Source organism: Phocoena sinus, chromosome 11, assembly GCF_008692025.1.
Source record: "Phocoena sinus isolate mPhoSin1 chromosome 11, mPhoSin1.pri, whole genome shotgun sequence".
NCBI lineage: Eukaryota > Metazoa > Chordata > Mammalia > Artiodactyla > Phocoenidae > Phocoena > Phocoena sinus.
Window position 1 is genome coordinate 78,105,517 of NC_045773.1, and position 24,850 is coordinate 78,130,366.

Consider the following 24,850-nt stretch of genomic DNA (forward strand, 5'->3'; position numbering starts at 1 on the left):
ATTTAGAGTATGGATTCATGATCTAAAAGAAAATAACAGAGGATGAAACTGTTCATTCATCCCTCCTCTTTGGTTCTTCAACAGTCTCCATCTCCACTGATTATGAGCACGTTCACACCTACATTTGGAGGCATCAGTGTGTTTTTCATTTCATTCAGGTGTGTGTCTTCTCTGTCTCTCTGCTACTCCCCTCTCTCTCTGACTCTCTTGAATTATTTAATGTTTTTCCCCAGTTAATCTAAATTAGAGTTGTTGTTTGTTGTTGTTGTTTTTTGGTGGAGGGCGGATGGGAGAAAACTAAAAATAGTCACTGAAGACAGGATATATTACACCAACTGCTTTTGCCTCTGGTGGTGACTGGAGTTTCCTTTGTTGTCTTGTTTGATTGTTTCATTTATATGGCAGTTTAGACAGCAACAGACTTCTGTTATTGCCTTTTCTCAGTGGTGGATTTTTTAGGCTCAGATCCCCTGAGGCAGCCACTCCCCAGCCACAGCTGGTGACAAAAGGTGCTGTTGCTCTCAGGACATACACCTACTGGAGGAAGATCAACAGAGATGCTATTAAGTGGCATAGGGTGTCTCCATTTTTAACTGTTTAGGCTTTTGTTGAGAGGCAGAGAATGAGAGAGAGGGAGGGAGAGAGAACACTGAGTAAGCTGCATCTTCTCCATTCTTTATGGACCACTTTTGCAGATGATTGGTTATATGTTTCTTTATTCATGTCTTCTCACATCCCCTCCTTGGAGGGGATGTCTGCTGCTATTTTTCAATCCTCAGAAAAGATTTTTCAATCAAATCACAATAGAAATATGTTCAAGTGAAGAAGACATTTGTCGGGGGCGGGGCTTTTGCAACAGAGTGAGAGTATGAAGGTCAGAAATTCAATCCTTGGGGCTATTTTTAGAAGTTCTCCCAGGAAAACTTTGGGTCCTCAGTTACTTTCTAACTTTCCATTACTCTTCTAGTTAATGCAGACACAGAGCATCATCCTTGGCATAAAACTGGGAATGAGGAGATTTATGGATGGAAAGGAAGTAAAACTTTGTAAAATTAAACAGATCAGATGGCTCTGGTGATACCTCAGGTGATAAATTAGCACTGCAAATTGAGAAGAGACCCCCCAAAGAATCTTGGTCATTAGAAAAGGGTTACCACCTTCCAATCTTGTCCCCTTCAGGGTCTCAACTGCCTTTTTTTCCCTTCTAGTCCAAGGGCTGAGAGCCAGAATAAAGAAACTCCAAATGTTCACTAAGTTTTTTGTTTGTTTGTCTTTTGCCAAGGACACTAAAAGCAAGGTAAGGAAAGGTAAGGTTGAAGAATCTCACCTAGTCTTTTCAGAGCAAATTAAGACCAAGACAACTCTGAGCGCCTACTCATGCACACGACTGAGGCGTACACTACCATACCCCAAAGGAGACATTTCACAACTTTTTTTTTTTTTTTATTTTAAGGCCCCGGAGACAGGTATCTGAATTTTAAACCATAATACAGAGGATGGCAAAGGTCCTTAAGGAGATTACAAGAGAAAGGCAGGAGACTCTTGTAATAGCAATGCGGAGTCACCAGGTGACAAGAGCCTGCATTAATCCCTAAAGAAGATCGAGGAGGCTGGGGTAGTTGGAGATGGCCTGGGTGTGGTCATAATATCACTGGGAATGAGAAATGAGTAGGATTTGGATAAGTATAATAGACAGAAGTATTATAGACAGAAGGAGCCCTTTTAATATGTCTCCCTCCTGAAACCACAAACTATGAGCTACCTTGGCTCCATCTTTTAGGAAATACCTTAAGTCCTGGCTGTTTTCTCTTCTGAATAAACCTAATAGGTGCCAATAAATATTCTGAACTCACCCTCTGAGCAGAGTGAAATGCTGGCGTTGTCAGACGGTAGAACGCCACAGTGAGAAAGGCCTTCCACATTCTGTGATTTCAATCACTTGTCTCTGGATTAGTCCGTAATGGGATTTTGCAACATTTTAAAACTGTGAATCCCTTTCACAGAAACATAATCTCGAGAACCCCCTAAGCCATTTATTAATCATTTCACCATTGTTGCCTGGTACAGGGTAAGAAAATTTCACAAATAAAATATATTTCATTTAAGGACTGTATATAACTTTAAATCGTCTGATAAAGTACATTCCAATATCATATTTAATAACATTTATGACATGTAAAAGTAAGTTTTACTTATTCCCATTTAATAAGTATGTACTGTTTCATTTACTCTTTTTTTCTTTTCCATTATGGTTTATTACAAGGTATTGAATCTAGTTCCCTGTGCTATATGGAAGGACCTTGTTTATTTTATATATAGTAGTTTGTATCTGCTAATCGCAAACTCCTAATTTATCCACCCTCTTTCCCCTTTGGTAACCAAAAGTTTGTTTCATATGTCTGTGAGTCTGTTTCTGTTTTGTAAATAAGTTCATTTGTGCCTTATTTTAGATTCTGCATATAAGTGATATCATATGGTATTTGTCTTTCTCTGCCTGACTTACTTCACTTAGTATGATAATCTCCAGGTCCATCCATGTTGCTGCAAATGGCATTGTTTCATTCTTTTTTATGGCTGAGTAGTATTCCACTGTGTATATATACCACATCCTCTTTATCCATTCATCTGTAGATGGACGTTTAGGTTGCTTCCATGACCTGGCTATTGTAAATAGTGCTGCTATGAACATTGGGGTGCATGTATCTTTTTGAATTAGAGTTTTCTCAGGATATATGCCCAGTAGTGGGATTGCTGGGTCATATGGTAGTTCTATTTTTAGTTTTTTAATAAAACCTCCATACTCTTCTCCACGATGGCTGTATCAATTTACCTTTTCACCAACAGTGTAGGAGGGTTCCCTTTTCTCCACACCCTCTCCAGCATTTGTTATTTGTAGACTTTTTAATAATGGCCATTCTGACCAATGTGAGAGGTTCATTTACTATTTATTTATGTAAGACAAAACATTATTTGTGTACAAATTTTTTTAATATATTAAATTTGGTTTGGGGGCCTTTGTATGAAGCCATGGATTAAAAATTAACTATGTTTTACAGCACTAAAACCCTTACAAATACTATTATAACCTCTTGTTTGGAATTTTGCACTTCATGCTAAAGTAATTATCTTTAAAACCTTTTTTTCTGTTGTGTTTATAAAGGAAAAGATAAGAGAAAATGTTTGGGGCTGCTACTTGCATTGTGTCTCTGAAAATAATATATCTTAGATATGGGTAGTCCTTGTTCCCAACAAATGAGCAGCAAAACCAGCCATAATACATGCTACATTTCTAATATTTGTTTTGAAGGACTGTAGATAAAGTAATATAAGAACTCTGATCAGATGAGTGTATGTGGGTTCTGGGGAGCTTTTATAGAGAGCTAGCACAGTGTGATGTTAAAAGAGGGGCCCTAAGGCCAGGCACCTGAATTTAAACTCCCCTTCTCCACGGTCTAGCTGTGTGACCTTGAGTAAGTGACTTAACCTCTCTGTGCCTCAGTAGCCTCATCTGTAAATTTGAGATAACAATAGTGCCCACCCTCTGTGATTACTAGGAGGATTTAGTGAATTAGAAGTTTTAGAGCTATTAGAGTAGCACTTGGCATATAGTGCATACCAGTATTAAAGATATTAGATAATCATTTATGTTCTTCTGCTAATTTGTATTAAAATTAAAATACCAGTGGTATTTCTTAATGTCTATTATTTTTATAAATTATATCCTGATGTCTAAGAGTAAAAATGATTTTAAAATGTGTAACTCTTTAAATAACACTGTTTTTTTTCTACTGGATGGCCAGCTCCAGGGGCTGGGTCTCATGCATACTCAGAATCTCTTAGCCAGCATACAGATTCTGTCCTTATTTGCAAATGTTCAAGCTCCTCCTTCTTTAAGGGAAAACATTTAGATAATTACTTTTTAACTTAAGTTGAAACTAACTTCATTGCCACATTTTAAAACAGGAGTTTCCTGTTTTAAACATGCTTCTAAAGCCCATGATTTAGAAAAGCAGGTCGGCAATATCTCTAGATCTGAAGGCAGCTCATAGACCCTTGGGAAAGCTTGATTTGATTTTCACTCAATATAGGGAAAAAGTCTCCACTCCTTTCAAGCCTACATACTCTAAGAGCTGCTTTGAACAGTTGTACAGGCTGTATACTGCACGTCTCCAGGGCTCCTGCTTCCTATGTGAACACTGCCACCAGAAGTGTGTAACTGGGAAGCCCTGAACACACCAGCCCCTGGGTAATCCCTTGCTCCATTAGGACCCATCTCGTCCCTCTGTCACGTGGCAACGCTCCTTCAAATACTTAGAGATAGTGATCATATTATTCCAAGTCTTCTCTTTTCCAAGTTAAGCATCATGACTTTCATCAATCCTGCTTCACTTGGCATGTTTCCAAATCCTAAATTTCTTCATTCAACACTTATGGAGTTGTGACTGTGTCAGGGGCTTCGTTGATACCACACTTAATAAGGTACAGCCTCTGCCCTCGAAGACCGTACAGTCCATGCCCCAGCGTGTTGAATACCCTTCTGTTTTGCCCAGGACTCAACAGCATACTTGGTTGATGGAATTTGAATGGCATCTATCTTTCTTGATTGCCTTGGCCTCCTGCCAAGCTTGGTGAGTGCCCCAAATCATGTATTCTGTGCTTAGCCTCATTGCTCTCTGCCCAGGCTTTGGCAATTGGTATAGCCTACATTTGTTCCTGCTGAATTTTATCTTCTAAGATTTAGTCTATCAAGCCCCAGTTATCGATTTAAAAGTATTCAGTATATTCACTGTCACTCTAGATGATATGGCACTTTAAGTCATCAATTAAAAATGTTGGACAGGGCAGTCAAGGATGGAACCCTACCACCCAGCACTAATCCCACCCAGTACCCACTGCCCTATGGCTCCTGCTGTTTGCATGCTGATTATTTACCCATAAACAGTCAGTGGTCCTCAAACTCATCCACTGAAAGCCCGATGAAAAGCTCTCCTGAGAGGCTTTTCAAATGTTTTACTAAAGTCTCGCTTGTATGTTGATCTCATTTCCCTAATTCTTAGTCTAAGGATCCTATCAAAGGAAAAACCTGAAGATTGAAGAAATTGCTTGTTTTTGGTGATCCCATGTTGGTTCTTAACAATCACTACTACATTCTCCAGAGATTCTTAATCCAGCCCCTTTAATAAAAAGTCCTAATTATTTTCGGGGGAGAAGTACTAGAACGAAGGACCCTCGTAGGTTGTTTGCAAAATCTTTCTTTATTCCTCTCAAAAATCATCCTGACAACTCCAGGTCGTCAATTCTTCTGGCATTTCTAAGTTTCCTCTAACATCAAGAATTACAGTTCCGCCATCTCACTGGCAAATCCTCTCTGCAGAGATAAAGGCCAGGGTAGAACTCTCCAAAGCTGACAGGAAGCATCCCTTGCCTCTGACAGGATCATCTCAGTTAATAATAATCACAATAATATTGTGCTTTGCATTTTATCCAGGGACACCTGAACAGCCGAATGCTTTATGAACATTATTTAATTAAGCCTTATGACGATCCCGGGAGGGGAACTGGGAAACTGAGAGATTGGCTTCACCTCCGCGCAGGTAAAGAGACGTGTCAGGAGGAGACAGGCTGGCAGGTTAAAACGCAGAGAAGAGGGACCGATGGCAGATGTGCACCGAAACGTTACTGACCAGCCACCAGCCTCATACCTGGAGGAAATTCTCCTCGTATCTGAATCCTTCCGAAATGCTCCTGTGGAGTCTGACATTTGTCACTCCAAAATAAGAACAGTGTTCTATGCGATCCAATGTTCTAGGTGCGATTTTAAATTTATTAGAGAAAATGCTGATTAAACAATGTTTATATTTGTTTCCTCTCTCTCTTGCTGCTCCCCCCCCCGCCCCCCGCTCCTTGGCCACCTCTCTGGGGCTCAAATCTGTCAGCAACAAGACTGACCACGGCACAATCAAGTAAAGCAAATGCTCACGTTCATTGCCAATGCCAAGCCCAGACCCTATTCCTATCCCAGCAGTCAGAGCCTCAAGCTCCGGCCTGGAGAAAGCTATTCTAGAGTTTTCAAGGGCATTTCCGTTCTTGCCCAAGAGGACCGTGTGTGCATGTACAGGCATATTGCCCGGGGCACAGGCTGGTGCCTCTCTGCCCTGGGGAGCCAGATTCTTTAAAGGACTCCCCTAATCACCGAAGAAAACAAAACAGAATAAACAGTTCAACCTCGTCTTTGTGAAACTCCCTTGAGAAATAAAGTCTGTGTGATGTTGGATAATGGGGAAAATAATTTGAAATTTGCTATACTTAAATATAACGTGTAGGAACTTTTTTTTTTTTTTTTTTTTTAATCCTGGGGACTTCTAAATAAAATTTTAACCACTCTGAGAAGTATTCGCTGAGCTAAACGGTCTTAACACCCCACTACAAAATCAAGGGGTGTTGGGTTGAACTACAGTAAGTTGAGTGGAGGTCTCTTTCTCAGAGGAGCTTACTGTCTGCTGTCCCAGTTCACCATCACCTAGCACTCACACACTGTGTCCCCTGGCCACGGCTTCACTCTCCTGTACTGCATCTCACAATTCTATCTCCCTGGACCAAATGATGCACGAGAAGAAAGCAGAGGCATGAGCAACTGGTTACTGAGATAAACACCAAGTCACTTAGGTTACTTGGTGCTCTCTGTTAAAAATCGGTCTGAGGTGCCATCACCACATTTTGTGGAAAATTCCCATAATTTTCATCTTTCCCCCAGGGAATAAAACCCATACAGCAGCCAGCCATGGGTTCAGTGTATTTAGAATTGCCCATGCCTGTTTCTCTATTACAAACTTCTCGTGCATATATTTGAACAAGGAGAGAGAAAATGTGCATACATTTAAATATGCACGTAAAGGATCTATATCCTCTTCCTATCCCCTTGTTACCAACACCAATTGCTTCATTAATGAGGAGATGAAGTGCTCTTTTTGGAGAAAAGACTGATCTCATATACTGAGTGTCCAGAGACTGACCCAGCCTGCCACACATTCAGACCTCCAGGCAGTCAAGCGCTGCTTTGTTCCAACGCTTACTTCCATACGAAGTTCAGAGTCTCAGATTCAATGAACCTTCTTCAGCCAAAAGAAAAGGCTCCACAGGCATGGCTGCCACGCTCCCTGTGTCTGCCCGGCACTGGAGAAAGAATGAACTTGGGCGATTCGAAACTGGCTGCCAATTATATTTTTAAAAAGATGTTTTGCTGACATCTAGAGGCATTTGGGTAATAACACTTATTAATAATAATTCCTCACACTTATAGGGTGTCTTGCGTCGTATGATCTCCCAGCACTTTACACACATTAATTAATTACTCAGCACCCCTGTGAGGTAGAGTAGGTAAGCATTATTATGTGCAAAGGATTTATTGATTTTTCAAAGCAATATATAGCTGTTGCACAGAGGGGGAAACCATAGGAGCATGAATTAAGGATGGGAAAAAAAAAGAGGTACGGTGAATGTTAAAGAAAACAAATAAAACTAAGAATTACCCCCACTGTGCTCTTTAGTGAGGAATGATTATTTCACAAGTTCCGAGGGCCTGAACATCAACTAATTTGGTTGTTCGTAACTTAGGCAAAGGCACATAGGAAATTGGAGGGAGGGAGTTATCAATAAAATATCCAAGCTTTTCTTTTCAACACCATTTACAAACCTTCTTGCTAAGGGTTTTCCCCTGCCTGGGCATTCCTGGTAGTTGTTAAGGGGCTGTGATGGAAGGACAGCCCTTGGATTTATGATGGAGACACTTTCTTTGTTTATGGTGGAGGTGGGAACTTGGAAGGGGGTGCAGAGAAGAGGAGAGAAGGAGAAACTCCAGCCAAGTTTCTATGCAAAAATACTCTTGGAGGCTGTGGAATTTAAACTATGTCCCTGAGTGTAGCTATATAAATTGACTATCTTTCGAACCCTCCTAGTCTTGGCTCAGCTGTTATTTTTTTTAAGTGGTAACTATTCTAGGTTCTTATTTTAGGCATGATTCTTATTTATTTTCATGGAGCTAACACTTCTGAGACTTACCGTTCATTTCTAAGCTGAAAGGTAATATTCTACTTTAAAAGAAAAGTGCCGTAAAATCACCAGCTTGCAGACACCAAGACATGACAGAAGACTCACGAAATGCTTTATAGTCTTCGTGGAAGTTATTGTATGCTTTGTTTTTATGAGGCTAACAGTAAGCTACCTTTAAAACAACTTATTTTGCTCAAAACTCTTGTACTCATTGGGTTTGAAAAAAGGTAACAGCAAAGTAAAGTGAACCTAAGCGAGCACAAATGGCTGTTGGGGACTTGGAGGTACTTATCTTCTGGAGTTGACACCAAAATTAAAAGTTACCAACTTGACCTTGACCTCCCTGGGCACTATTACTCTTCCCCCCACAATCCCAGGCACATCAAGAACCCACATCTGTCACCACAAACACTGCTACCTCATTTGCATATCTGAGGAAAATTAAACCCTAGACTTAGGCTCTAAGTTAGAGGAAAAGGAAATACTTAGACAAGCAGGGCCAAAGAGCAGATCTGATGCCTCGGCACCTGTCCTAGTGGGTCCCCTTCTTCTATTCTCTAGTAACTTGTTTTTTTTTCTTTCACTTCATATTGCCATACTGACAGAAACTGTACTCATTCTAGATTTATTAGCTTAGAAGATATTCTATTTTTTAGACTTCATACGTGACCAGTTTATTAGCCATTCATCCATTGGAAGGAAATCATTGGTCAATTTCCCTCCCAACATGTAGCTGGGACCAGGTGTCCTGGATCCAGTGGACTTTGGTTTGAGGTGGTGGAGCCATTTGCACCTGTGGTTCACTTTGGTGCGAGGCAGGCTGAAGTGTTACTGGACATAAGACCTCTGGAGACTTGGGAGGGGGACTACTGGTTAGAGGGAAAGAGGTGTCTAGGGACAGGTACCCAGAAAACCATCACTCAAGATGTTGCCTGGCTCTGTCTCAATGACTCAATGAGGAAAGAAACCCCTTTCTCTCCCTCTTTCTTCTCCTCTCTCTGCCCTTAGCTTGGCCTGCTGTTCCCAGACATCACCTCTTTGCTATCATCCAACTATGCTTTGGGTTAAGGAGCCTTCAGAAGCTCACCAGGAAGCCCAAATACCACCAATAATCTTGCTTATCAGGGAAAATAATAAAGTTCCCAATTATGGGACAAAAAGACAATTTTGAAAGCCACTCCCTTCAAAAATTGGAGACAGCTTCATCATCAAATAGTGCTGAGAGTCGAGGCATCCAATATCCATCAGTAATGGCACTAGGTTTTTTTTTAGTTTCAGGACCCGGTTCAGCTTGTGGGTATTACCATTTATACGTCTATGATTTAAGAGAAGAATTTAGTATCAAGCTTTTAGTGTACTGTCTTTTCCTACAGATATGCAGCTACTTGCCTAAGACAGAAACAATTTATACCAGGTGAATATTAACAAATATGTGTTCCCCTCTTTTTTTTTTTTTTTTTGCAGTATGTGAGCCTCTCACTGTTGTGGCCTCTCCCATTGCGGAGCACAGGCTCCGGATGCGCAGGCTCAGTGGCCATGGCTCACGGGCCCATCTGCTCCGCGGCATGTGGGATCTTCCTGGACTGGGGCATGAACCCGTGTCCCCTGCATCGGCAGGCGGACTCTCAACAACTGCGCCACCAGGGAAGCCCCCCCTCTTTTTTTTTTAAGGCTACATGCCTCCTGGGTGAAGAGGAAATTGGATAGTTAAAACACTGTCATGCACTGGAAATACGTTCCCATGTGCAAAGCAGCCAGTGATAGAAAAGAACATGTGTAGGAACTAAAAACCAAGGGTTTTACTAAGAAAGACTTATTTTTAGGACTTGCAGCCTTGGAGGGTCATTTCCAGTTCTGTATTCTTTGAAACAAAATTTTATTTCAATAAAACATTTGGAATGAGTTGAAGGCAGAACTCGGCAAGTTTCTCCCTCAGTTTGGCTGTCTCTCTCCCCACTTAGGACCCTCACTTCCTTTTGTTGATTGCAGCAGCAACCAGTTGGTTCTGTCATCCAACCATGAGTATGCACTGTCCTCTGGTTCAAAAGATTAAGACACACTCTTAACATAAGCATCTCTCCTTTGTCCAAAACTCTCCAGTGACTTCTTATCTCATGTAGAATAAGAGCCAATTCAGAGACATAGAAAAGGATCCTATAGTTACCAAAGGGGAAAAGGGGGTGGGGAAATTAGGAGTTTGGGATTAATATGTACACACTATTATATATAAAATAGATAATCAACAAGGACCTACTGTATAGCACAGGGAACTATATTAATATTTTATAATAGCCTATAAGGGAAAAGAATCTGAAAAAGAATATATATATATATACATATATACATATATATGAATCACTGTGCTGTACACCTGAAACTCCCACAACATTGTAAATCAACTATACTTCAATTTTTTAAAAAAAAGTTAAAAAAAAATAGAGTAAAAACATGCAAGCAATGAATAATAGTTTCACCATGAGCCGTGACACTAAATAAGAGAAACAAGGTACTCTGATTTTATCCTAAACACTGGCCTGTTACCTTAGTATCAAAATAACTGTGGTATTTGAGTTTAGAGTCAATATTTTAGTATCTGAAAGCAAACAAACAAACAAAAAAGCCAAAGTCCTTACCACAGCTAACAGGCTCCTGGCTGGTCTGTCCCCCTCACCCCTCTGACCTCAGCTCCTACACTCTCCCAGTCATTCACTCCACTCAGGCTTCCCTGCTGTTCCTCAAGCACTTGAGAAACACACCTGCCTCAGGGCCTTTGCCCTTGCCATTTCTCCAATCTTCTGTTTCCCCAGGTATCTACATAGCTCCTTCTCTCACTTCCTTCAGGTCTTGACTTAAGCGTCGCATTCCGAGGGGGGTCTTCCCTGGCCTTCAACCAATTTTTCAATGTTCCTTTCCCTTCCCAAACCCCGAAGGCTTCCCCTCCTCCAACTCTGCCATAGTTTTCTTCTTGGCACTCTTATAAACCTGATATTGTTTACATCTGACTTCTTTGTCTTGTTTAGCATTGGTATCCCCCAAGTAAGACAGAAGCGTACACCATCAGGAATGGTTGCTTTGTTCACTGCTCTATCCTCAGGACCGAGAACAATATCTGGCACTGAGCAGGTGCTCAAGAGACGTGAGTTAAAGGAATCTTCGGAAAGTCCTGGGGATCAAAGGCAGAAATTGTTCACAGAAATCTGATGCGTAAATGTGGAGGCACCAGGCAGTGAGTTTAAGCATGCAGAGAGATAACTTTCTTTAAAGTGGCCAGTTGAACAAATGGAAATCACAGACCAAATTATGCCATCGAGAATTTAATGAAACGGCCACAAGTTCATTCAAGACCGCCCAGATGATTTCAAAAGCAATGTGGCAATGTGTGTCTGTTTCAGAGTGATAAATGCCTGTTCAACTGCTAATGATGCTTTCAGAAATCTTGTGTAGCTTCAGTGAAGCTCATTTATAAACCTTAACTACTGTAGCTAATTTAACTCGCTAATTTCAGGCATCGTGTTGAATTAAAATCTGCATTTTATTGTGTATCATTTTGTGTACTGCTGACATTAATATGCATTTTGTAATGTGGAACCACAGATGTTTTAAATACATATTTAGGCTTTCAGAAGTGTTTGTGTTAACTAGGTTCCTTTTCTTCTGTACATTTTAGAGGCTGTCCTTCAGACCATACATCCACCAGGCAGGGCATGTGAAAACATGCTTAGTTCTGCATGGAGCCAGTCGGGAGGGACCCTGGGTCTGAAGGCCTGATGGGAAATCAGTAAACTCTTCCCTTCTCTCCTCTTACTGGAGTAGCAAGAAAATGTGGTTTTGGGGAAGGATGCTGAAAACCCTGCAGCTGGTGTCTACCTGTGACCCCTCAGACTAATGGGATGAGGGCATAAAGGAGCTGTGTTACCAAAAAAAAGAAGGGAGCATCATTGGCAAATGGTCTTAAAACAATATCATAGCTGGTCTGCAAGCCTTTTTTTTTTTTTTTTTGGCCGCATCCCGCAGCAGGTAGGATCTTAGCTCCCCAACTACGGATCAAACATGTGCCTCCTGCAATGGAAGTGCAGAGTCCTAACCAGTGGACTTCCAGGAAAGTCCCTGCAAGCATTCTTGAAGAACACTATGTATTAAGGCCCTTTTCTCTGCTCCCATTTATTTATTCTTTTATTTTAATTTTTTAATTGCAGTCTAGTTGATTTACAATGCTGTGTTAGTTTCAGGTGTACAGCACAGTGATTCAGTTTTTCGTACATATTCTTTTTCAGATTCTTTTCCCTTGTAGATTATTACAAGATATTGAGTAGAGTTCCCTGTGCTATACAGTAGGGCCTTGTTGGTTATCTCTTTTATATATGGTAGTGTGTATATGTTAATCCTAAACTCCTAATTTATCCCTCCCTCCCACTCTCCTCGTTGGTAACCATGTTTGTTTTCTCTGTCTGTGAGTCTATTTCTGTTTTGTAAGTAAGTTCATTTGTGTCATTTTTCTAATGATCTGCTCCCATTTAAATCTCATCACTGTCCTATAACCCTATGTATGTTGATAAGATGCTTTAGAACTCCCACCCGTGTTTCATGTATGTCCATTCTTTCTCCCTTGCAGGCTTCTCAAATTCATGCCGGAATTTCATCTATGACCCTTGTCTCCAACCAATCCCCCGCAGACACATCTTTTCTTCCTGCCTTGAATCATCTGCTACAGAAAACAGTGCTACATAGGTAGAAATAATCTCAATAAATCATTGTTTATAAAAGCAAAAATTTTTAGATGTATGTATATGTGTGTGTGTGCCTACTTGCTCCTGGCCTCTATATAGAAACAGATACACTCATATCACGGCGAGGTTATCGTATCCTCAGACTGGAGGTTAAGTTATTTTTCAGGCTGCTTCTACAACTATTAAACTACCTACTTTTTCAGGGAGGGCTCATATGTTTTCACGATTTATTTCCCCAATTGTGAGGTTGCACGTACGCTTTTGATGCTTACTAGTAGGAAGGGCTTGTGTTATACCATCTGTAGACAGAAAATATTCTTAGAATAAATGTTGGAAAAGAATGGCTCTGTTATTTGCAGGGAAGTGTATTTCCTCACTTTTACGACACAGGAAGGATGAAGAGTTGCATTCCCTTACCCTCTTTTCTTAAGCATAATTTGCATTTCCTTTGAATGAATATCTATAAAATACCTTTCAGGGACTGGACCAAGTTGTAGTAAAAGTAATGAATGCATGAAGGAAAGAATAATAGTAAATAAAAGGGTTCACAATAGACTTTGCTGGAAGACAGCAAGGGGTGATAGGAAGAGTATGGTGTTTGGTGAAACAAGCTGAGTTTAGGTCCACTACTTACAAACTGTGTGTCATCTTTAGTAAGTTGGCACTCACTCACTTTGACATGGGTACTACATACTCATTATACAGAGGAAGAAAGAAAGACTCAGAAGATTAACGAAAGAAAAATATGTAAGTAAAGTACTTACCACATGGTAAAAGCTTGACAAATGTTCACTCCCCCAAAATAACAATAAAAATCTTACCTGCAGTCACGAAGCCTTTGCTTTTCCCTGGGAAAGACCACAGCAGTGAGCACTTGTCAAAGACTCTGCCGTGGTGCCAACACTGAGATTTAGGTTCCCTGATTTTTTAACCCCAGTACAAAACCCAAACCCTTAAGTTCCCTTCATACTACAAAGGGCAGTTACACATTGAGTCATGTTTTAGATCTTTCTAAATACACCCCATATATTCCTGAGACATCAACACTGAATGAGGTGTATTCTCTTTTGCAGAATCTGACTCGTAGGTAGTTGCCGATATTCCCAAGTTCATTTTCTGCAGCCAAGGACATTTCCCCTGAATTTGGTCTTTCCTTAAACAGTAAAGGAATAAGATATTCGGCCTTATAGATGTGAACCTTTTAGGTATCTTCTTATGTAAGGCTAAGACTGCCCTCTCATGAATGACTTTTTGCCCCATTCAGATAAAGTCCTGTTCTGATTCTCTGTAGCAATTCTGAAACCTTTCCATCCCCAAATCAAAGTGGAAAAGAAGGCTGGATCAGTGCTGTTGGAGGACTTCCTGGTCAGGATGGGGCATTGAGAAGGACACCAGGAGAACATGGGAACTTAGGAATTAGAAGCCCTACAACTCCTAGAGGATGGGAGCAGCCCCCAGTGCCTCAGAGGTCAATGCAGAGTCAAGGTTACAGCATGCACGCTTACCAGCAGAAGACTGATGGGGATCAATGGTGGTGTGAGCGACTGCGAGACCATGGTCAGCATCGGGGTAGGAAAAGGGTGAATTCTTTCTTGGTTCCATGTAAAATGGCCTTTTTTCTGAGAAGCATCCCATTAGAATCAACACTGGAATAAAAGAGAGGTCATAATTGTGGTTTTATGATTTTTATAGCAGCTAACAGTTGTTGAGTGCTTTATAGTTGACATAGTATTTTTCTAATGGTTTCTCACTTCTGAGCCTCACAAAAGCCTTGCAAGATTCTGAGAATCATTGTTTCACTTCACAGATGAGGAGACTGAAGGCTCAAAATTAAGTGAATTCATGGGAAGGTTGACACGGCCAGTAGGCATGATGCAGATGTCACCTGCGGACAACTTTGCGAGGCTGGGTGTATCATCTCCATGTTACTGATGAAGAGAGAGAATCTAAGCAAACCAACTGAAAACAGAGCAGACAAGCAGCAGATACTGAATCCGAGCTCTTCACTCCTAGCTCCAAGGCCCACAGCATAACACGCATTCCCTTTCGCTCTTTAAGGTCTCTTTAGTGTCTGTGCACCATCAGCCAATCCCAAAAGAGCTTTAGAAAGATCATAAATGGGAAGAGGTAATTTAAGGTCCTTGGATGGATATCAAGTTGGGCTCCAAGAGGGGTGAAACACATGCAGAGGCCAAGAATCTGAGGCAGCTCCTGGTGAGCAATTTCTCATGGAAAACAATAAAGTGGAATCTGTCAGAAACACATGATAAATTGTCCACACAATTCAAAGGCATGGAACAAAAGGATATATATCCTTTATGAAAAATACCAGCAAGACCGTAAGGCACATATGTCAGAAGAGCTTTGGACTCACAGCCTCAGATGACCTCTCAAAACTCCTCTCCTTTGTGATTTCCTCTTAGCCATAAGTAAAATTCAGGCCTTATGACAAATCTGAACAACAGGTGTTTATTGAGAGTCTCCTGTGTAAGAGGTGTATGGAAATTAAGGTCTGACCATTAGGAAAACTCACTTGTTTATTTCCCCTTGAATCTCATCAGTGATCTCAAATCACTTGAAAGCATACTTTAAGCCATTTTTTAAAGCTTTCTAGTTCTTTTAAGGAAGAAATTTAATGAAAATCAACACAGGTTTATTAAGACCCTTCTCCAACAAAATTGAATGTGGATATCTATCTACCGACGTGTCTGTCCATGTACACACATACATATACATACATATGTATGTATAACTAAGACTTTCAAGATGATAATGGCCTTCACAAAAGTCGGTGTTTTGCAGAGAGCTAAGGAAACATCCATACAAGCCAAAGGTTTAATTAAATTTGCTGTACAGCAGAAATTAATACAACATTGTAAATCAACTGTACTTCAATAAAGAAATAAATTTTTAAAAACTGTATCAGTAAAAGGATAGGCTGCATATATACAAATAATTCTGCAGTCCTCTTTCTTACCCAACCATGCACTCTGCATCACACAACTCTCCCTTTCTTTCTCGTGTTCTCCCGAGTCCCCTGTCTCCTCCTCTCTTTCCTTTTGCCTTTATTAGGGAGTCTTTGTCCTTTAGCCAGAAGCCAGCCTCCAGGCAATACCCCATGTTCCAATAAAGCAGCCCTTTTGTCAATGGCAGTAATAATTACCTCTTTTGCAGCTGCCCCTGGTGTTGCATTTTTGTAACACAATTTGGCCTCTTTGGGCTCTGGTTAGTCTTATTTAACTTACTGCAGGGGTTCCCTGTTTGATCTCTAATTGATATAATTGACTGGGAATAATCGAGAAGGTTTTATGGATGTTTATTGATAGCTAATTTTCCTTCATCCAGTGTTTAATTCAATAAGAGCATAACCTAATTTATTGTCACTCCAATAGGGATCCATTACCCTTTTGATAAATGCTTCTGGGGCTAACTTGTCAGTAACTGATTTCAAAGAGCTGTTTAGCCTACAGAGTCCATCATTAGTTAATGGCAGTTTAGAAAGCTAATAATGTTATAAATTACAATCAATAAGAACATGGAAATTACAGTAGTTGAGAGACATAACACTGTATTATTAAACAAACATTAGACCACACCTTTGCTTACTATACGTATGGAGAGTTTGCAAATCCATTTAATGATTCTCACAATTAACCCAGAAAGTCATGGATCAGGAGGAAAACTGTGGGACTCGGGATACTTATACTCAAAGGCCCATTTCAAAAAGATAGAGGAATTGTGCTATGTTCCTTGACAATGGAGAGAATCTACGGGACCAGCACACAAGCACAGACACATACATGGCTCTCCACCTTTTCATGTCTTTAATCTGATCCTACCACACTTTCTCACAAATCATAACTTAGCAAAAGCAATACTTGAATTCATGAACACAGATGATGAACTGACTAACCCTTGGAATTTCCAGATAAAGTCATCCAACTTATTAAAAGTGCCTTGTTGGCCAGGAGCAATTTTCTACTTTCTACTTAGGAAAACTTCACTATAGTACTTTATGTAGCTATGTCCAATTTTATATATGTGTACATTTAATTTATATATATATATATATGTGTATATATATGTATGTATATGTATGTGTGTGTGTGTATATATATACATATATACATATATATATATATACACACACACACACACACACACACACACACACACACATTTAATTTCTTCCCTAAATAGCACCACCAGCCAGTCTGGTAGAACTTTTGGTGTTCAGAGTTGCATAGCATAGCTGTCTTTCTTAGTGGATCAGAATTGATTCAGGACATCACACTGTGTCTCCATCCTTACTTGTATTGGTGGCCAGGTCTTCCTTACTGATTTCTTGATGGTTGAGACTGCCCAGCCTTCTTACTGGCATAGAACCTTAGTCTTTTTGCTTTGTTCTCTGGGTCTAATTTCTTTCTGGTGGTCACTCATCTTCCTCAACTGCTCATAGAGGAATAAATGCTGGTTCTTCCAATGACACATTCCACTTTTCCCCATCTATAGATTTTCAATCAGTTCGTCTTTGAGGAAAACCAAAATTGTTTGTCATCCCTTCGCTTGTTCTCAACTAATAAAGCAATGAGAATGGTGAGCCCAAGACAACGGTTGAGTCAAGCAGCAGGGTCTATCTTTTGGGACAACAGCGTTACTTTTCCAGTTTTCTTGTTTTTTTTTTGAAGTCTTAGTTGTACAAGGCAACATTAGAAAAACTAGTAAGGCACTACAGGTGGATAAGACACAGTTCAAAATCGAATCATCAGAATGTAGAAATTAAAGCACACATTCAGCAAAATGATTTTCAATAATCACATAAGATAAAGGGTGAAAACATCTCTCTTAATAAGAGATTCATTTCAAGAAAGGTAGACAAGATGAAGAGGCAGAGGGCTATGTACCAGATGGAGGAACAAGATAAAACCCTAGAAAAACAACTAAATGAAGGGGAGATAGGCAACCTTCCAGAAAAAGGATTCAGAATAATGATAGCGAAGATGATCCAGGACCTCGGAAAAAGAATGGAGGCAAAGACCAAGAAGATGCAAGAAATGTTTAACAAAGACCTAGAAGAATTAAAGAACAAACAAACAGAGATGAATAACACAATAACTGAAATGTAAAATACACTAGAAGGAATCAATAGCAGAATAACAGGCAGAAGAACGGATAAGTGACCTGGAAGACAGAATGGCAGAATTCACTTCTGTGGAACAGAATAAAGAAAAAAGAATGAAAAGAAATGAAGACAGCCGAAGAGACCTCTGGGACAACATTAAACACAACAACATTCGCATTATAGGGGTCCCAGAAGGAGAAGAGAGAGAGAAAGGACCTGAGAAAATATTTGAAGAGATTATAGTTGAAAACTTCCCTAACATGGGAAAGGAAATAGCCACCCAAGTCCAGAAAGCGCAGCAAGTCTCATACAGGATAAACCCAAGGAGAAACACGCCGAGACACATAGTAATCAAATTGGCAAAAATTAAAGACAAAGAAAAATTATTGAAAGCAGCAAGGGAAAAATAACATACAAGGGTACTCCCATAAGGTTAACAGCTGATTTCTCAGCAGAAACTCTATAACCCAGAAGGGAGTGGCATGATATATGTAAAGTGATGAAAGGGGAGAACTTACAACCAAGATTACTCTAGCCAGCAAGGATCTCATTCAGATTCGATGGAGAAATCAAAAGCTTTACAGACAAGCAAAAGCTAAGAGAATTCAGCATTACCAAACCAGCTCTACAACAAATGCTAAAGGAACTTCTCTAAGTGGGAAACACAAGAGAAGAAAAGGACCTACAAAAACAAACCCAAAACAATTAAGAAAATGGTCATAGGAACATACATATCAATAATTACCTTAACGTGAATGGATTAAATGCTCCAATCAAAAGACACAGGCTTGCTGAACAGATACAAAAACAAGACCCATATATATGCTGTCTACAAGAGACTGACTTCAGACCTAGGGACACATACAGACTGAAAGTGAGGGGATGGAAAAAGATATTCCATGCAAATGGAAATCAGAAGAAAGCTGGAGTAGCTATACTCATATCAGATGAAATTGACTTTAAAGAAGGTTACAAGAGACAAGGAAGGACACTACATAATGATCAAGGGATCAATCCAAGAAGAAGATATAACAATTATAAATATATATGCACACAACATAGGAAACCTCAATACATAAGGCAACTGCTAACAGCTATAAAAGAGGAAATCAACAGTAACACAATAATACTGGGGGACTTTTAACACCTCCCTTACACCAATGGACAGATCATCCAAAAAGAAAACAAATAAGGAAACAGAAGCTTTAAATGACACAATAGACCAGACAGATTTAATTGATATTTATAGGACATTCCATCCAAAAACAGCAGATTACACTTTCTTCTCAAGTGTGAACGGAACATTCTCCAGGATACGTCACATCTTGGGTCACAGATCAAGCCTCAGTAAATTTAAGAAAACTGAAATCATATCAAGTATCTTTTCTGACCACAACGCTATGAGATTAGAAATGAATTACAGGGGAAAAAAACATAAAAAATACAACACATGGAGGCTAAACAAGACATTACTAAACAACCAAGAGATCACTGAAGAAATCAAAGAGGAAATCAAAGATACCTAGAGACATGGGCTTCCCTGGTGGCGCAGTGGTTGAGAGTCTGCCTGCCGATGCAGGGGATATGGGTTCATGCCCCGGTCTGGGACGATCCCACATGCCACGGAGCGGCTGGGCCCGTGAGCCAGGGCCGCTGAGCCTGCGTGTCCAGAGCCTGTGCTCCGCAACGGGAGAGGCCACAACAGTGAGAGGCCCGTGTACTGCACAAAAAAAAAAAAACAACAAAAACCTAGAGACAAATGGCAATGAAAGCACAACGATACAAAAGCTATGGGATGCAGCAAAAGTAGTTCTAAGAGGGAAGTTTATAGTTATACAAGCCTACCTCAAGAAACAAGAAAAATCTCCAGTAAACAATCTAACTTTACACCTAAAGGAACTAGAGAAAAGAACAAACAAAACCCAAAGTTAGCAGAAGGAAAGCAATCATAAAGATAAGAGCGGAAATTAATGAAATAAAAATAAAGAAAACAATAGGAAATATCAATAAAACTAAAAGCTGGTTCATTGGGAAGATAAACAAAATTGATAAAGCATTAGCCAGACTCATCAAGAAAATGAGGGAGAGGACTCAAATCAATAAAATTAGAAATGAAAAAGGAGAATTTACAACAGACACTGCAGAAATACTGAGCATCCTAAGAGACTACTACAAGCAACTACGCCAATAAAATGGACAACCTGGAACAAATGGACAAATTCTTAGAAATGCACAACCTTCCAAGTCTGAACTAGGAAGAAATAGAAAATATGAACAGACCAATCACAAGTAATGAAACTGAAACTGTGATTAAATATCTTCCGACAAACAAAAGTTCAGGACCAGATGGCTTCACAGGTGAATTCTACCAAACATTTAGAGAAGAGCTAACACCCATCCTTCTCAAATTCTTCCAAAAAATTGCAGAGGAAGGAACATTCCCAAACTTATTCTAAGAGGCCACAATCACCCTGATACCAAAACCAGACAAAGATACTACAAAAAAAGAAAACTACCGACCAATATCACTGATGAACATAGATGCAAAAATCCTCAACAAAATACTAGCAAACAGAATCTAACAACACATTAAAAGGATCATACACCATGATCAAGTGGGATTTATCCCAGGGATGCAAGGATTCTTCAATATACGCAAATCAATCAATGTGATACACCATATTAACAAATTTAAGAATAAAAACCATATGATCATCTCAATAGATGCAGAAAAAGCTTTTGACAAATTCAATGCCCATTTATGATAAAAACTCTCCAGAAAGTGGGCATAGAGGGAACCTACCTCAACATAATAAAGGCCATATACGACAAACCCACAGCAAACATCATTCTCAATGGTGAAAAACTAAAAGCATTTCCTCTAAGATCAGGAACCAGACAAGGATGTCCACTCTCACCAATATTATTCAACATAGTTTTGGAAGTCCTAGCCATGGCAATCAGAGAAGAAAAAGAAATAAAAGGAATACACATTGGAAAAGAAGTAAAACTGTCACTGTTTGCAGATGACATGATACTATAAATAGAGAATCCTAAAAATGCCACCAAAGAACTACTAGAGCTAATCAATGAATTTGGTAAAGTTTCAGGATACAAAATTAACGCACAGAAATCTCTTGCATTCCTATACACTAATGATGAAAAATCTGAGAGAGAAATTATGGAAACACTCCCATTTACCACTGCAACAAAAAGAATAAAATACCTAGGAATAAACCTACCTAGGGAGACAAAAGACCTGTATGCAGAAAACTATAAGACACTGATGAAAGAAATTAAAGATGATACCAACAGATGGAGAGATATACCATGTTCTTGGATTGGAAGAATCAATATTGTGAAAATGACTATACTACCCAAAGCAATCTAGAGATTCAATGCAATCCCTATCAAATTACATTTTTGTAATCCCTATCAAATGGCACTTTTTACGGAATCAGAACAAATCATCTTAAAATTGGTATGGAGACACAAAAGACCCTGAATAGCCAAAGCAGCATTGAGGGGAAAAAAACAGAGCTGGAGGAATCAGACTCCCTGACTTCAGACTACACTACAAAGCTACAGTAATAAAGACAATATGGTACTGGCACAAAAACAGAAACATAGATCAATGGAACAAGATAGAAAGCCCAGAGATAAACCCACAAACCTATGGTCAACTAATCTATGCAAAGGAGGCAAAGATATACAATGGAGAAAAGACAGTCTCTTCAATAAGTGGTACTGGGAAAACTGGACAGCTACATGTAAAAGAATGAAATCAGAACACTCCATAACACCATATACAAAAATAAACTCAATAAGTAATACTTTCTAGAGCAGAGAGGGGAATGAGCAGCTACTGTTTAATTTATATAGTTTCAGAGTGAGATGATGAGAAAGTTCTGAAGATAGTGGTGATGGTTGCATAGCAATATGAATGTACTTAATGCCACTGAACTGTACACTTAAAAATGGTTAAAATAGTAAATTTTACCTTATATTCATTTTACCATAACACAAAAGTAACGTGTTCTAAAGCACTGTTTGCCTTCTACATTTATATAATAGTTTTGATATATTAACATTCAACGATTTGAAATTTAATGTAGACAGAAAATTTACGGAAAGAAATTTTGTCTGGAGAAGGCTTAAACTACAGGTGATTATATCTGCGTCCATTCACCTATTCCATCCAAGTTGTTATTTTTGCGGTATGTGGGCCTCTCACTGTTGTGGCCTCTCCCGTTGCGGAGCACAGGCTCCGGACGCGCAGGCTCAGCGGCCATGGCTCACGGGCCCAGCTGCTCCGCGGCATGTGGGATCTTCCCAGACCGGGGCACGAACCCGTGTCCCCTGCATCGGCAGGCAGACTCTCAACCACTGCGCCAGCAGGGAAGCCCTATTTTTTTTTTTTTTTAATGAACCCAAGTCCATATTGACATCACTGTTTACTTTTGGTGTTGTATATTCTATGGATTTTGACCACTGTATGATGACACATATTCACCATTATAGTGTCATAAAGAGTATTTTCACTGCTGTAATTTCTTATACTTAATTTTAAGAAATTATTATAATTAAGTTGCTATATTATTAATATACATGATTTCTTAGTGTTGCACTAAGAAAGCTGAAATGGTAAATAATTATTGGCTCCAAAATATAAGATCAACATCTAATAGAGAGGTTTATATTTAAAAATATAACAAACAATATTGCTCATTATTTGAAACATCTTCCTTATTCTATTCACACACTAAAAAAATGTAAGCTCTGCAAGGGTACAAGTTTTTATCCATCTTGTTCACTGCAGTATCCTCAGCAGGTCGACATAATAGATGCTAACACATAATAGATGCTCAAGATGTAATTCTTAACCATATTTGTGCAGTGATTTGTCTTGCGACAATGCTGATTTAAAGCAATATTCTACACTATCTCTGTTTCTACAGGACTGTATAATTCAATTTTTCATTTGTTTATTTGATATTTATTTAATACTTGGTATGTATCTCAATGGGGATACTATGGTGAGAAAACCTGAACCAGTCCTTGCTGTAATGGAGAATAATCATCTAATTAAGAATCTAGATATTAAGAAAATTACAAACAAATGAAAGAAAATGGCAAACTCCGTGGTAAGAACTATGAAAGCTAAGTACAAGGTTCTATGGGAGTACCCATAGATGTGGGTCTCTGTGGCAACCCCAGAAACTGGAAGAGTCTGAATTACCTTAAATCCTGAAAAGCTAGACATTTATTTTTGTCTTTGGGGACAGCATTTAACTTGGGGTTCTGTCTACAGTAATTGATCAATAGGTATTTATTGAATGGAGTTATTTTCAAATTGATAATCCAAATATTTCACTCATTAATGAGAATAGTCAGTTAGCCAGAGTACAATCTTACTTAATAAATCCAGAAACAGGTACTTATTCTCATTTCTTCTTTCCAAAAAAAACAAGAGAAAAAAATTAGATACACAATTCCCCTCATATATAACTTTGCATGGTGCAAAGTTATATTAATTCAATCAAGTTAATTCAAATCAAGGAGGATTTATTTCCTGTACATTTCCTTAACACATAAATTTAATGCTATTTCTATGGAAGGGGTGAGGAAACTCTATTCAATGCTCAAGTGTGAAGTGGGCGTCATGAGTCATGTCTACCATTACTATGCCTTAGATTTTCACTGAACCACTGCCTCAAAGAAACTCTTTTTAACACATTTTTACTGTACAAAGCAGGAATATACTATTGTGCATATTTTATATTTCTCTAAGGCTTAAAATTGAGTCATATCATACAGAATCTCCATTTAGGGTCAGAAGGAGAAGTATTGGAAAAGGGAGGGGCGTCTCCACCAAAGACTTGTCTCTCTTGTCTCTCCCTCCCTCTCCTCTTCTCTTAGCATCTCCACTCTGTCATTGGCAGCATCAAAGTCATTTTCATAGAAACCATTTGTAATCTTTCAAAAATGGATTGTGATTTGGGGTTGGGCTAAACAGCAGAGCAGATGAAATCTTTAAGAATAAATAAAATATTCTAGGTCCAGACGTGGGCCATTAACAATAAGCAAGGAAGCACCATGCAAGTCCCAAGGAGGGAGCGGATCCAGAGAGACCCTACATCTGTCTTCTGTGAACCACTGGCTGCCCTTCCACTGTGAGCTCTTTGCTCCTCTGAAGACACAGCAGAGGGGTTAGCAGGTCAAGGGAACCGCTTGCAGATTGATTTCCTTGCTTCAATAGCTCCTTGACATGGCAAAGTTTGGCTCCATTCTCTTTTCCAATTGAAAATGGATACAGAAATGAAAAAAAAACCCACCACGCCCAACAATGAATTAATAACAGCTGCCAACTAGCTGCTAGGGCCATTATATTCATAATACTCCCGATGCTGTGCCCATCGCCCGCAAAAGAGAATTTGTCCTTAAGCTGCTTATTTTCAAACTACACGTGAAGACAACAAATTGTATGGCATGTTGATCCAATAAGGCATAGCGAGAAAACTAAGGAATCAGCTGGGAGGGAGTGCAAAGAAATAGAAATTTAACAGCTAGCCAGCCTGAAATAAAGCAGGCGCGATTACAAGACACATATACAATTCTCCATGGCCCCTAAAGTCTCTAGCGAAAAGGTAGAAATGAACTAATTTATTAGTAAAATCACATCAGGGGCAGTAATTTCATGTTAGTGAATTTACATGTAATAACATTAGGCTCCCTGCCTCCACTTCACCCGTGTGGCCCCGTCTGATGATGAATGAGGTGCCTAAAGAAAGATGATAGTTTGATTGTTTTCACAGCAAACAGATCAGCATTTTAATTTCTTGCCTCTGTGTTTATTGCTTATTTGGCCCTTTGCTTGGCTTGTAAAAACTTGGCTAAATGGAAATGAATAAATGTAATTACTGCGGGTGACAGTGGTAATCTGTGTGGGTTT

The 24,850-nt window shown here is 39.4% G+C and overlaps 1 protein-coding gene across 4 annotated transcripts in view; it reads right to left on the reverse strand.

The window, feature by feature from the left end:
* PKHD1 (PKHD1 ciliary IPT domain containing fibrocystin/polyductin) overlaps positions 1-24,850 on the reverse strand; it is a 603,444-nt gene that overhangs the window by 79,280 nt on the left and 499,314 nt on the right. For all 4 annotated transcript variants that reach the window (XM_032648750.1, XM_032648749.1, XM_032648748.1 and 1 more), the window contains one exon: positions 14,282-14,422. The gene's annotated coding sequence lies outside the window, so the exon portion shown is untranslated. The remainder of the gene's footprint in view (positions 1-14,281; positions 14,423-24,850) is intronic.